Source organism: Ambystoma mexicanum, chromosome 6q (genome assembly GCF_040938575.1).
Source record: "Ambystoma mexicanum isolate Mex_15411 chromosome 6q, UKY_AmexF1_1, whole genome shotgun sequence".
NCBI classification, from domain to species: Eukaryota; Metazoa; Chordata; class Amphibia; order Caudata; family Ambystomatidae; genus Ambystoma; species Ambystoma mexicanum.
This window is the reverse complement of record NC_090937.1, coordinates 15,903,871-15,918,830: the sequence shown is the minus strand read 5'-3', so window position 1 is coordinate 15,918,830 and position 14,960 is coordinate 15,903,871. Positions and strand designations below refer to the sequence as shown.

Here is a 14,960-nt window from a genome sequence, read left to right as displayed (position 1 = left end):
CTAAGATAACAAGGCAGGGGTTAATACAATTACCATCTCATGCACATTTGTTTACTACCTTAAACTAAAGGGTGAAAGAACAATGCACAAACTACTTCAGATAAATCACCCTGAGAGTTCTACTGATGGAAGTAAACATCCTCCCTAGGAATGATAGCTGGAACAGCACCCTCAAACGGTTATCCACGATACTTAAAAACCAATCACATTGGTTATTCTATCATTTTCAACAAAGTTGACTGGATGATCTTTCATAAAAATACTTAGTTCTTGGCCAACACAAATATTGAAATACAACTTGTTGAAAGAAAAAGCTATTGACTTTTTCCTCCAGATTTCCATCTCCATTTTTTTTTGACCCAGCAACAGCACTTCACAGCTCTAAGAAAGAGTTACAGGCATCCCCAAAGTATGGACTTTTACTTGTTTGTCCTCAGTCGTCATTCGTAATGTTATTTCTACAGCAAAACCTATTTGGCACAGGATTCCCAGGATAAGAGAGAAGGGTCAAAAGTGTAAGGGGTGAGAATGGGTTGAGGGATAATTTAGTTCCTATGGAAAATCTGTATTAACTCCCAGTCTTCCCTCCTATTACAGTACACCTTTCTTCAACCTACTTCGCACAAGGTCTGGCTAGAACAAAGGTTTTACAAGGCCCATTTGTATTTCAGTTCAGCCGGCTGAACATTTCTAGTTTTTTTTGGCGACTTTTTTTTTATACTTTATTGGTTTCCATATTAATCAACATACATTGCACCAAAACACGGTGCACAAAACAAACAATTTCTAACTTTCCTCCCTCCCCACACCCCTCCTTTAAAGCGTCGCAAATCTACAACATCCTTCATCTAACTTATAATCGTTACTCTTTCTTCTCTGTCCTAGGAGCTATCTGCTTCGGATTCTTCTAGTCCAGAGCCCGACAGTGATGTGACCAAAAGTAGCTAAATTGTAAGCGTCCCCGCTTCCTCTTCACCCCCTCTGCCCACCGCATCCCTCCACACTGCTGTTTCTGAGTCTGCCCATTTAAAGAGGTCCCGCCACCAGACTTCTGCATTCACCTTCTTCCTTGCCTTCCAGCCCATTGCTATCCTGCGCTTGGCTAGGATATAAACCAGGTCTTTGAGTTTGCTCACATGTTTGAGTTTGCGCAGTCTTGGGAATCCCCCACCATACACGCCCACTTCCAATTTAATCCCCTTATTTGCCAGGAGGTGTGCTACTTCTCAATATCTCACTATTTCCGGCCATGCCCAGAACATGAGTACCATCCCCGCCTCCACCTCCCCACATTTCAGGCATTTATGTGTAGTAGCGTTTGTGAACTTAGCAATTTTCTTAGGGGTCTGTGGGTAATATATAACTATTTGTTGTAGTCTTACATTCCTTGACACTTTCTTGTGATATCTTTGCATCCTCACCCATAGCCCATCGCATTGGTCTCCCCTCCTCCTTCCCAGTCCCGCCTTATCTGAACTACTTCCTTCCCAACCTTGGACATCATTATTTCATAGATTCGGGAGACCTCATGGCCTCCTTATGATTCCGCCTGAAACGTTTCTATGGCAGCATCCGGTTGCTGGGTCAGCTCCACTTCCGACCACGTCTCCTTCACCATTGTCATCAGCCTAGCATATACGTAATATATTGTCCAGTATGTAAGCCTGTGTCTTCCCTCAGTGTATCAAATTCTATTCTCTCCTCCTCTTGCCATACATCTCCTATGGTTCCCAGAGTTCTCTAATGGTGCTCCTCAATTGTTCGTCTACACCCTTCAGTGCTAATAAAGGCACCTGCGGGGAGCACGGTAGCGGGCTTCCTATCAGTCGGCAGGCTCTGTGCCAGATCTTCCTCCCCAGGTCCAGCAATACAGACCCCTTTCCCTTCAGAGGGTCATCCACCAACATCCACTTGTTCAGAAAATAAGGTGTGCACTCAGCCCTCAGCAATCTAGACTCCGGTGTGGTGTCCTCGGATGGCCATTTTGCTACATACTGAAGCTGGCTTGCCAGGTGGTATACCTCGAAATTGGGAAGTCTAATCCCTGCTTGATCGTACAGGTTCTGCAATTTCCACAGTGCTATTCTGTTCCTGGAGTTGTGCCAAATGAACCCTCTGCATATACCCTGTACCCTGGTGAAGAACCGTTTAGGTATCATGTACACGACATTCACAAAATTGTGCAGTAGCCTGGATAATCCCATCATCTTCAGCAGTGCCGCTCTGCCCATCATGATCAGAGACAACCGTGCCCAGAATACTATACTAAGTTCGATCTTCTCAATTGCCTTTTCCGTGTTATGCTTGTGTTCCTCCTCAACTTTGTGTTATATATCCACTCCCAGGTACCTAAAAGTATCTGTTGCCAATCCGATTTGTAATACTGGTAACTCATGTTGTGGCACTCCTACATATCTGCCTAGGGGGAATATAGTGGACTTTCATGGGTTGATCGTTATGCCCGATAGTATGGCGTATCATTACAATACCTCCAGAATATACTGCAGGTTTTCTTCAGGGTATTTCAAATACAGCAGCATGTCATCAGAACCTTGCTATATTGTTGCCTCAGGTATATCGCCAAAGGTTCCAGTGCAAAGATCAAGAGCATCAGGGACCTGGGACACCCCTGCCTGGTACCTCTGCCCAGAGTCCATGGTTCCGAAATGATCGGTCCCGTCCGGACTCGAGCCACCGGTTCGCTGTACAGTATTTCAGCCCACTTCAGGTATACGGGCCCCATCCCACATTCTTTCAAAACCGCCATCAACCATGGCCATTTAACCGAGTCGAAGGCTTTTACCGCATCTAGTGAGACTATCGCTACTTCTTGGGAGCTCCCTTTGTCTGGTCTAGGATATGATGTAGCCTCCTGAGGTTATCGGAAATGTACCTACGGGGGACATATCCCGTCTGGTCTTGATGTATAAGGTTATTTATCATCAGCTTCAGTCTGTTTGCCATTACTGCGGTGAGTATCTTGCTATCCTGGTTAAGCATTGATAGCGGTCTGTAGGATCTGCAGTCCATACTCGGTTTGTCTGGCTTGAGGAGCGGGATGATGATCACTTCCCTGAGGGTCTCTGGCAGCCTACCCTTGTCAAACGCCTCATTCAGCATGGCTAACATCGGTGGGAGTAAGTCAGTCTTCTATGTTTTATAGAACTCGCTTGGGAGACCGTCTGCCCCCGGAGCCTTATTGGTGGGTAGGGTCTGGTTCACGCGTTCCAGCTCTTCCAATTTGAGTGGCGCTTCCAATTTCTCTCTGTTTCTCCGAGTTTAGGCAAATGTATCTCTTTCAGTGTATCTAATAGATCAATTTCCTCTTCCTCAGTCTTGTTTGCGTATACCTCTTGATAGTATCTATTGATAGTATTCACTCACCCCTTCTTGAGTGTCCTCCATCAATCCATCCCCCCTTTGTATTTCCCGTATTGCCTGTTTGGGAGCCTGTTTTGCTCAAGCAAGCCAGCAGCCTGCCGGTTTATCGCCTTCTGTGTGCTGCCTTTCTATGTATCTCTTAAGTTACTTAACCTTTCCCAGTGGGCTCTGCATTTTTCTTGTAATTGACGTATGGCCTAAGCTACTCACAGGGAATCCACCCCCCTCCCCCTTGCATTTTATTCTCCATCTCCTTTTCCATGTCTTGCAGTTACCACTATACCACCTTGTAATCCTTTCGACTTTTGAGATTGCTTCCCCCTCACCAACACCTTGAATGCTTCCCACAGCGTGCCGGCTGACCTCACACTCCCTGTATTGAGTTCAAAGTATTCCTTTATGATCTTCCTCAGGCCTTCTCTAAATATTGTGTCTTTCAGCGCTTCGGCTCCGAGCTTCCACGTTGGTATCCTCGACCTGGGAGGAGGTACCTGCCACATCACAATCAACGGCACGTGGTCAGATAGGACTGCTGCCTTGTACTCTGCACTTTTCATATCTTCTACCAATGTACTAGCTACAAATCTGTAATCTAACCTTGTGTGTAAGTTATGTGGGACTGAGTAGTGCGAGTACTCCCTGTGTTGTGGGTGAAGTCTCCTCCATATCTCAATCATATGAAAGTCCTGTACGAGTGTGTCTAGGGCTTTTGCCGCCGGGTTCGGCTTGGCTACCTTCTTATCAGATCTGTCGAGCTTGGGGTCGAGTGTACAGTTGAAATCTCCTCCCATTATGACTGCTCCATCTATATATGGACTGATCTTAGGATATAGGTTCCTGAAGTATATCGCAGTATCATTATTCGGAGCATAAATGTTAATAATATTCACCTCTTTATTCCCTACCAGCCCTTTCAGTAGTACCATTCTTCCATCTGTCTCTGCCTCCTGTTGTATCAGTTTGAACGGGACGCCTCTAGCATACATGGAATACATTGCTCCCATCGTGGTCCCCTTCCATTGCCTCTTTATCACTTCTAATTTGTCTTTAGTCAAGTGGGTTTCTTGTAACAATGCGATTGCGATGTCTATTCTTTGTCCCTTCAGGTACATCATAATCTTATTCCGTTTGAAGTAACTGTTTAACCCCCGTACATTCCAGGTCACTATCTTTAGGTCCCCCATATCGGCCGTATACCACTCCTCCCGCCTCTGCCCTCCGCTCCAGCCTTCCTCTTTTGTCATACTGGCTTGTGATTGCAAGCTCTCACCCTCCCAACATTCAACGTTGCTAGTGCGTCCTCTCGCTAACTCCCTGTCATTTTACAGTCATTTCTAGGCCATTCACATTCGTACTTCACTGTTAAGCTCCCCGTGTAACACACTAATCTAGTCCGTAGTCCGTAGAAACAAAGCAATCACTCTCACCCCCTTCCATGTCACGTTACTTCTCTGCGGGATCTGCATTTTCTGCTCTGTCTATTTTTCTCCATCTGATCCGGTGTTCCATGTGGGCAATTCTGCCCGTCCAGCCATGACGTTGCCTCCTCTGGGGTATCAAAGAAGTGGGCTCTACGATTATGTACCACCTTCAGCTTCACCGGGTAGAGCAGCATATATTTGTATCCAGCTTCCCGTAGTCTCCTCTTGATGGATACATAGTTCAGCTGTTGCACCAAGAAGGTATAGTCCGGGTACGCCGTGATCATCTCAGACCCTCTGCTTATGGTCCCCCCTTTACGAAAATGTGCCAAGATCTTCTCTGTCTTTATAGTTCAATATTTTCGCAATCAGCGGTCTGGGAGGGGCCCCCGGATGCGGTCGCCTGGTCTGAGCCCTATGCACTCTCTCTACTGTGAATCCTTGAGTGAGTGCCCCTGCACTTATCTCTTGCAGTAGCATATTTTCAACATAGTCGGTCAGGTCCGAGCCCTCCTCTCCTTCTGAAAGCCCCACGATGCAAATGTTATTTCTCTGTGGCCGACCTTCTGCTTCCTCGGCCCTGTTCTCTAGGTTGCACACTTGTTGCTGTGGATAGCAACCTCCTGAGCATTCGCAGAGTAGACCTTCGTGTTGGTTGCAACATCTGCTTCTAGCCCACTTGTGTGCTCTGCCAGTTTGACGTTTTGCCGTAGGAGATTGACACCTATGCTGTGTCCATTTTTGCTTCAAGTGATGTCCTCAATTCTGCCATGGTCGAGTCTATTTTGCCTTCCCAGGATGACTTTAGTTCAGCTATGGCATCAAGGTTTTGCTGGTCACTTCGCGGGTGGGCTGTCTCCCCATGCATTTATGGTTTCTTGGGCTTCACCGCTTCACCACTTCCCCTCCTGGTGAGGTTTTGGCAAAGTCCCCTATTGTTGCCCATTTCACTTTTGATTTGGTTCCTCTGTTTGCCATGGCTGCTCCCGGCGGTCCCACGTTTTGATCGTTGACGTCCGGCGTCTGGGTTTATAGTCTGTGCGTTGGGAGCTGGGTGCCGCTCGTCTTACATCCGGTTCCTTCTTTACTCTGGCGCCACTCCGTCTGTTCTCGTAGGTCTCTATTCTCCCCTGCCGCACTTATCAAGCTACACTGTTGACCTGGCCCTCTTCGCTTGCCCTGTGCGCTCTCTCTCCATGCCTTGTCTATATGCTTCTCACCAAGCCTTGTCTGATAGCCTCCTGGCTTGGAGCGGCACCCCACCACTCGTGCTTAATGTAGGCCACCTTGGTTTTTACGAATACTTGCTTAGGGGAGAACGGGGGGGGGGGACCTTCCCCTTTAGGGCTGCTGTCTGCTCACCACGGGGGCCTGCCGGCAGCAGCCCCCCGCCCCTGGTTGTTTCGGGGCACCCTTCTCGGGCTGGTGGCCATCTGCGGGGCCCGTTTGGCTCTGTGCGTGAAGAAGAGGCTTTAATCCAGAATGCTCACTCTCGGGCCAGGCACCCAGCTTCTCTTTTCAGGGTCCCCATTTTAAGAACTCACTCCCAATCCACCTCCAGCACCCTTTGTCATATGACTGTCCAGTGCTGACATCCGTTATTTCCGCCTACATGTGATTCGGTATCTAGTGCCTATCAGATCCTTGTCAGTATGTTGCAAACACTAATCCTTCATTTGCGAGTCATACCGTTCGTTCCTCACTCCTGGCCCACTGTGCATCTTTATCTTCTCTTAAGGTGCTCTTTCATCACTGTGTCCCAGGCTCATAAGGCTTGGGCACGTCAGTTTCTGGGCCTTCCGTGTCTCGTGGCCTCCGTATGTTGTCCAGACCTTTGCGTTTGCTGTATGCGGGTAATGCACTCTTGTCCTGGGATCCTCGCTAGTCCCTTGATCTGGCATCAGACGTGCGCCATCTTGTTGTCCAACGATTGTTTCATTGTTGCTGTAATCCGCCTGCTCTTCGTTTCCTTGGTGGGGGCTGCCCCCAATGAAGCCCCCCATATGAATCAGCTATTGCCTCACTTCAACATATATCAGGCATGCTTCGTCATGTCTCCTCTTTCGTACTTTTCACCAAGGTGCTGGGATTCGCCTCGGCTACTGTATCTGCTCCATCTCTCAGCCGTGTCTGTGGGCAGCTACTGTAAGTGGGCTGCTGCATTGGTTTTGCAGTGTAATCCGCTGTGCCTGCCTTGTCAGCTGTGCCCTCTGTGCCTTCAGTCGCAGCGGCTCCACAGCTGCCCCCTTTTGTTCGGGCTTATTGTAGAGGCCATTGTACGATCACTGCACTGCCGGACCCAGGTCTTCATGCCCATAACTTTCTTCGGGAAACTTTTTTTCTCAGCGTTTTATGCCTCGAGTGTGCCTGGCATATTCACACTACCATAACTTTGTTTCTTGCTCTCGGAATCGCATATTCCCGGCCCTTTATACCACGGATCAACGTCGGATCACGGGAGATCACAAAGACTGCATCTAGCTCATGGCCTCACAGCCACGCCCTGCCGATCATATCTAGTTCTTCAGAAAGTTGTGTAACAAGTTCTAAATAGACTGCCTTAAATAGAATGTACTAAAGCAGTTGTTGATGGTCTTCTGAGGGGAAAAATAACAATTTTATAAGCAAAAAACAAAGCAGGCATTATGTCCTTCGGCACACCCAATATAAGAAGTGGGAGGCTAGAAGAGCTCAAATCTTAAATGAAGAGACATAGACGGCAAATATGGCAAATACAAGTTACTTCAGCAGGCTATCCAAGCATCTTCTGAAGGGCTTAAAAGAAACAAGAAACCATCATAAGGCCATTTGGAAGGAGGAAGACGTACACATTTAAGTCTTAAAGATTAGAAGGCAGAAATGTTAAATGCAAACATCTTCCATTTCTTCCCACATTAAGAAAAAAAAATCAGGGCAAAAAGCCACGAGCCTGACTGTACTGGCATGAATATCCCAGTGACTATTTGCATCTAAAAAAAAACAAACAAGATTGTCTAAAGTTATAACAACCTGATCAATTGAATTACCAAAATGTATGATCCATGTAATTAAGATAGTTTATTCAACTGTTACTAAAGTAAACATGCAAGCCTATTAATGAAATAACTCAAAACATTACTGAATGGGGTGTATATGAGCAACCAGACAGAATGACGACATAAGAGTGCCATTAATGATCCAATATCCTTATTCACATATCCTGTTTTCGGCCAATCTCAATATAGATAGTGACTCCAAGCAGGAGGTGCAACGCATTATGAGGGTAAGCACGAGTAAAGAGAAATGGCAGTGAAGCAAACACTGCAGAACAGCCTAGAACAAAGATTGTGGGTGGTTCACCATTTACTCTGGCTCTATGAGGTACGGCCGTTAGGCTACGAGGCCCTCGACCAACGCAACCAGTTGCAAGGGCACTGCGATCTCAGGTTGGCACAGCAAGGGAGCACTTTGAACAACAGTGCATAGTGCAAGACATCAAGAGGAGGCTGCTCTACTGCAGTGTGCCATATCAGCCCCCCCACAGTGCCAGGGGCGGCTGTGCACGAATAGGCACGGAGCAGAGTAAATGTGGGCCCAATGGTGCTGATCACTGTACACTACACTGGGAAGCGTTTGTCAGACATAACCGGCTGAGACGAGACCCCCCTCCCCCCAAAAAAACATACTACAGATGATTAAAAACCAGTGGAAGACAGGACTGGTGGCTGCAAAAGGATAGAAGCCGTTAAGAAAAGAGGGTTGACTAAACACTTATGAACAATGTAATGTGCACCATTTCACATGTCTTAGTGTTGGCATTCACGCAATATTACTGAATTGTCAACATATTCCCAGGCTGGTAGAGAAGTTTACCTTCACTATCGAAAGAGAATAGGACTGCAAGGTTACCTAGGGTGAAATGACAAATCCTGATTAGGAAGACACCTACTTTCATAGCCATTGAGGTGATCAATGCAAGACCTCTGCGTGACTTCACTGCACTTTCAACCTACCAGGACTGAAAAGTCAGGGGCCAAAAAACAAACTAAATTAGACTTGTACTAAAAAAGTCACTCAGTGGAAAATATGCCTGCAGACAATACCACGAGTAAAGCACCTCCTGGTCAAGAACCACAATTGGACAGGATCTTAAAAGTGATGGCACAGCTTCAACAAACTAAACGATTTTGACCAAAAGATGGATGTCTTAACATCCAAAGTGGAACTGTTAAAAGCCAAACTTAAACCGCTACATACTAGAATTGGTGACGTGCAGCAGTGTGTAAATGAGTTTGGAAATACTGCACAACTGCTAGAGAATGGAATGCTGGTAGTTAAAAAACACAAGAAAAATGTGCAGATATCCAAGCCAAAAATCAAGATCTGGAGACCAGATCTAGGCGGATTAATTTTCAAATCATAAGCCGGCCTGAATCCATCCAAACAGGTCCCCTTGAACTGTTCCTAGATTATTATTTTTTTTAACTGAAGTTACTTGGTCAACCAGTCTTTTTCAGTCACCTCCAAATAGAACATGCACATAGATCACTGGGTCCAGGTCCTGTGCTGCGACTCCCCACTCTTCCCATTATAGCAAGAGTCCTAAACTACACAGGCAGAGATTTTATCCTTAAAGCAGCATAAGACAAGAGGTGGGGTGTGGGAGAGGGAGATCTACAATACTCATCAATCATAGTCAATACTGATCTCACGGAATTACAGCACATCTGTGCATTTTAAGAGGTGATGATTTGATACAGTTCAAAAGACACTCTGCGATCTCAAAGCACAATACGCAATGTTGTTCCTGGCCAAGTTAAAAGTTATCTAGAACAACAAATCTAATTTTTCTTAATCAATCCAGAGGACACTATTCAATTTGTTACCACTACGATCAAGAGACCGGACAAGCACCGCTAATCATTACCAAAGACACAGATTATCATTACCGAAGAGACAGATTCCTGCAAAACACAGACTCCACTGTCCAACCAGATATGGACACTGGACGACAGTGCCATCATAGAATACCTAGCGAAAACCCAATGCACACAATGCTGTATTAAGGCCAAGAGCTTCTGCAGCTCACAAATTCTTTATGGCAAGGTTGCCCAAAGTTCCACCTGGGTGATTGGGGCTTGGTTGTATGTTGGGGATTCACATTGGCCATTGGGGTAGGCTAGTGAGGGAGGGGATTTAGGTGGGAAGGGGAGTTTGAGGTTTAACAATGCCGGATGTCAATGTTGACTGATAGTTAAGCAAGACAGTTGCATACACAGTCATATACTGGAACCTCTCACTGTAATGAAAATTTCCAGACAATGCTAAAGCAATTACTGTAAAGATATCCAATGTGCCAACAATGACATGTGCTATCTGGAACGTCAGTGGTCTTAACCCTGTGAAAGCATGCAAAGTGATCGCATCCTGAATCGCCACAAGATCGCAGTGCCATTCCTGCAAGAGACCTATCTGGAGAGGGGCACATGAAAACCTTGGTAAATCATAGGTAGCCAACAGATAGCACACTAGCTACTCAATTGACTCTAGGGACATTTTGATATCAATTAATAGGATATGTTTTATCCCTACGCAAGTTCTAACAACCCTGAAGGTAATTGCATGATGGTCCATGGTAATCTGGAAGGGATCAAGCTAGATTTGCTTAATATTTAGGCCCAAAATTAGGATACCCATCAATTCTTTGAGTCCATTTTCACCCGGTCTCGGGAGTTTTTTTAATGTGAAATCTTGATAGGACACTTTAATGTGACCCTGATTGCACATTGGGCAGATCTTCGAGCGCTGTTTGCACGACCCCATACTCTGCCAGGGTTAATAATGGTAATAGAACTGCACGCTGATGAGCGGATACCCTTTCTACTCCACCGTACAGGATTCATACTCCAGATTGGCTATATGGCTGACATTGACTAGCTTATCCATGTCAATTACAGAATGCTCTATGCTTCAGAGAAGCCTCTCTGATCACTCACCAGAGAATCTGATAATTTAAAAGTCCTCTTAAGAAACTCAATGGTTGGCAACTATGACCAGCCTCTATTGGCGATCTTACTTTTGAACAAGATCTTTCTAAAGAAATCTCAAAATTCTTTGCGATATATGAGAGCTCAGTCACTAGCCCCTACCTAATCCGGGAATCATTGAAATGTTATACTCGACTGGTCTGAATAGCGGTTAGGCAAGATTTGGTGCAGTACCCTTTGGGTGCACTGCAACAACCTCGACCTCCTGGCAATAGGAACCCAACCTTTGATATAAGTCTGTACTACACAGGTTGGTAGTGTGGTTGAGCAGCCAGGCTTATCTCAAGAGGGGTCAATGTGAGCAGTAGGGTGGTTACACAGAGATTCACAATGACAAGTATCCAAATAAACACTTAGACACAAGGTTTCTTGATTAAACAATTATTAATTTAACAGTCATTTTGAATAAGCATTCTTCAGAAGGGGCAATATAATAGTAACACACAAATACACTCAAAAATACACTTTCTCTAAATCAGCAAGTACCCATTTGGGATGGCACACAGACACTCCCTAAACCCTCAGGTGACTTAAATAGCTAGGACACTGTGGACATTAATATATCACTGGTACATTTAGAGAAATACTGAGATGGGTGTCAAAGTAAAGAGGTTTTAGAATAAGACAAGACATCACGCACATTCTTAAGCAGCAAAGTACTTTTGAACTCCCCCAATGAAAAGTAAGTTAACCCTTTCCTGGAAGGAAGGTACAAACACATAGAAGTCATTCAGGGAGCCAGGCCAGCCAATGTCAATTGGGCAAAAGTCTAGGTGAGCTGGAGCACTTCTTGCAGGTAAGCAAAAGTCTTGCACAATATTTTAGAAGTCTTTGTAGAAAACGTAGAATCAATGTAGGGCCACAAGCTGGGAGGCCTGAGGGGTAGAAGATGCAAGCAACTCTACAGGAGCAACCAAGACAAGTCTCAAATAAGAACAAGTAAGGCTACACGACAAGAGGTAAGTTCTTATACTTTACAGTACCTTTGGTTAGAAGAAATGGTTCCAGCTGGATTCTGTTCTGTGTGGCTCTGCAGATCCTTTTGATCCTGTGCCTCAGTCATGAGGACTTCTGGGGACTCCTGCAACAGCAACGGGCAACCTTCAATTCAGTGGCACTTCGGCATTTCAGCTCCTCACGTCTTGACCGCAAATAGCAACACTGCGGTTCTCGGATACCACTTCAGACTTTCCTTGCTTCTGGGGTCCAGCACTCTGTGGAGGTGGCTCAGGCTTGGACAGACCTGCCTCAAGGAGGTCCGGAGGATCTTCCTGGCACTAGGGTCCGAATTAAAAGCGATCCACTCGTTTTGGTGTTTCTGTCCCTGGCACTTCGGTCCCAGTAGCAGCAACAGTGGAAGTACAGTCAGCTTCGAGAGGATGTCCAAACAAGTTCACTTTGGAGTCGATTGGTCCCACCAACTCAAGGGGAGAAGTAGTCCTTGCAGCACTTCTCTAGCCGAGGCGAATTCAGAGGTTGAGCACAGCAGCAAGGCTTCACCGGGCATACCAACGGTCCAGGAGTTGAGGCAGGAGTCGCTTCCGTTTTCGGATTCCTTCGTCCAGTGGTCGACTCTGCCTTCCAAGCCAAAAAACCCAGCCTTTTATGCAGGTTTCTACCATTCATTCCAGCCTAGCTGTCAAACAGCAGGGTGGCTGTCCTTGCCGGACAGCCAGCTGGCCAGCCAATCACATTTGGGTGCATTCCTGGATTAAGCACTGGGAATTTCGGCACCTCCCTCACTTCCTCCCCTGCCAGAGGCGGGCTTCACTCGTGAATCCCACCAAAGACAAAACAAGCAAAGGGACTAAACCTTGTTCGGCACGCAGAGTAAATGTTAAGAAGAGCCTTTCCAGCAAGAAATGTTGAAAAAAGAAACCCAGAGCCATTTTGACAAAATGGGCACAAATGGGTGCTTTATTGCAGCTGTGAACGCAGCCCGCGGTAAAAACTCCCAATGGTAGTTAAAAGTAACCCACTCCCACCAGCCATTAATTGTAGAAAAGGTAACAAAAGATTGTTACATGAGAAACTAGACAAAGGGGATATAAGTAACCCCTCCAGCACTCAATTGTAAGATAGTGTTTGCTGGGTGTAGAAAGTTACAATTGTAAGTAAAGTCAAATTCACTTTACTGCTCTTGGAAACAGTAGTTTATCCAAGAGAGTGTATTTCAACCTTTGTGAAATCTGAAAGACTTCCCTGTACCACTGCACTGAAGGTGCTATGTGTCACAATGTAAAAAGATGATGCCTATGGAGTTTGTCAGACTCCAAAACCAGAAAAGAAACTGAGTTTAAATCACAGTAAAATACATGACAGAGTAGGAAAGAAGGTCTCACTCTCTCCAGGTTAAAAGTCATGTAACATCTTTTTTTAACTACATGTATGACAAATTGAAATTCAGCATGCAGATATGCTGAAGCAAACCACTCTGGCAAGGTATTAGCTTGGACAATAAAATCTGATTGTGGGAGATTCAAAATTGAACTGATTAAAACAAAAATCAAAGTATATGATCCACAGGGTATACATCGGGTATATGCATATTATGATCCTGAATTATATTCCAAGACTACTGCTAACACAACATTAATAGATGCTTACCTTAAGCGCTGAACTACTCTGAAGCAAAGAGCACTATTAAATGAACCTAGAACACCGAAAGAGGTAGTAAATGCAATTTCTCAATTCAAGCATGGCACCTGGCCCAGGAAGGCAACCGGCTGAGTTTTTTTAGCAACCAGATTATTACAGGTATACCAAGAATCTCTTCCCACCCACACCCCAAAAAGCACCAGCAGTGGCCTTACAATAAATACATGCTGTACTGTAATCCTAACGACCCCATTCAATGGTCAATTGATATAATAAAATCCAGGCAAAATTACTTGCTAAACGCCTCATCCCCTTGCTCTCTTCAATGATACTACTGGAGCAATGCAATTACATCTACTGTAACTAATATGACATGCATGACTGATGATTGTATCTGCTTAGATTCACATGCTATGCATATGGTCCGACATCCAGTGGTAACCGCAGAGTATTGCATCTTGTCTTTCGGGGACCGAAAGGGGATGTCGGCATAGGTGTGTCTGTAACACTATCCCTATCATGACGTGTAGTGTACCCAAAACCCCTCACGCGCTGATGTCCCTCCGATTGTATTTTTTCTGCCATGAGGGAGCCCAAGGCTATTGTGAGTGAGTACATAAAGAGAGAAAGTAGTAAGACGTTTATGTTCCTTCCATCCGAGCGGGGAGTAGGAGTGGGCACATGTGAATCTAAGCAGATACAATCTTCAGAAATGCAATTACGGTGAGTAACGCATGTCTTCTGATGCTTGTTACTCTGCTTAGAATCATGCTGTGCATAGACAAGCAAGCAGTACCCAGAGTTGGAGGTGGGTTGTGAGAAGGAACAGTAGTGAAAAGATGTCTTAATACTGCTTGTCCCACCTGAGAATCAGATCTAGAATGAGTGTCTAGGCAATAGTGTTTTGTAGAGGTGTGTACAGAACTCCAGGTTGCCGCTTTACCAATGGACTCAAGGGGAACATTTGCAATGAATGCTATGGAGGCCCCAGTTCCCCGAGTAGAGTGTGCTCTAGGCTTGAAGGGCAGTTCTCTCTTAGCAATAGTCTAACATAGTGTGATGCATTTGACAAACCACCTAGAGATAGCTGGTTTAGAGCCAGGATCCCCTTCTCTACCAGCTGCCACTGAAACAAAAAACGGTTAGTCTTTCTCAGTGGTTTTGTTCTTTCCAGGTAAAACATGACTGCCCTGCGCACATCTAGCGTGTGTAGGCTTCTTTCGGCCATGCTAGTGGGATTCTGGAAGAAAGTGGGTAGTTCGATTGATTGGTTCACATGGAACTTCGAGATGAATTTAGGCGCACATCTGGGATGAGTGCGCAGAACCACATTATCCCTGTGGACTTTAACAAAAGGGTCTAGAACTGAAAGGGCCTATAGTTTGCTAACCCTTCTAATAGAAGTGATAGTCACTAGGAAGGCCGTCAAATAAGCAAGGTCTTTTAGACTTGCTTTATGCATTGGTTCAAAGGGAGACCCAACGAGTCTGGTCAAAACCACATTTAGATCCCACCTGGGAACTGGGTTAGAAAT

The 14,960-nt window shown here is 45.5% G+C and overlaps 1 protein-coding gene across 2 annotated transcripts in view; it reads right to left on the bottom strand.

Moving 5' to 3' along the window:
• DCAF10 (DDB1 and CUL4 associated factor 10) overlaps positions 1–14,960 on the bottom strand; it is a 525,958-nt gene that overhangs the window by 91,986 nt on the left and 419,012 nt on the right. The gene's annotated exons all lie outside the window — the stretch shown is intronic.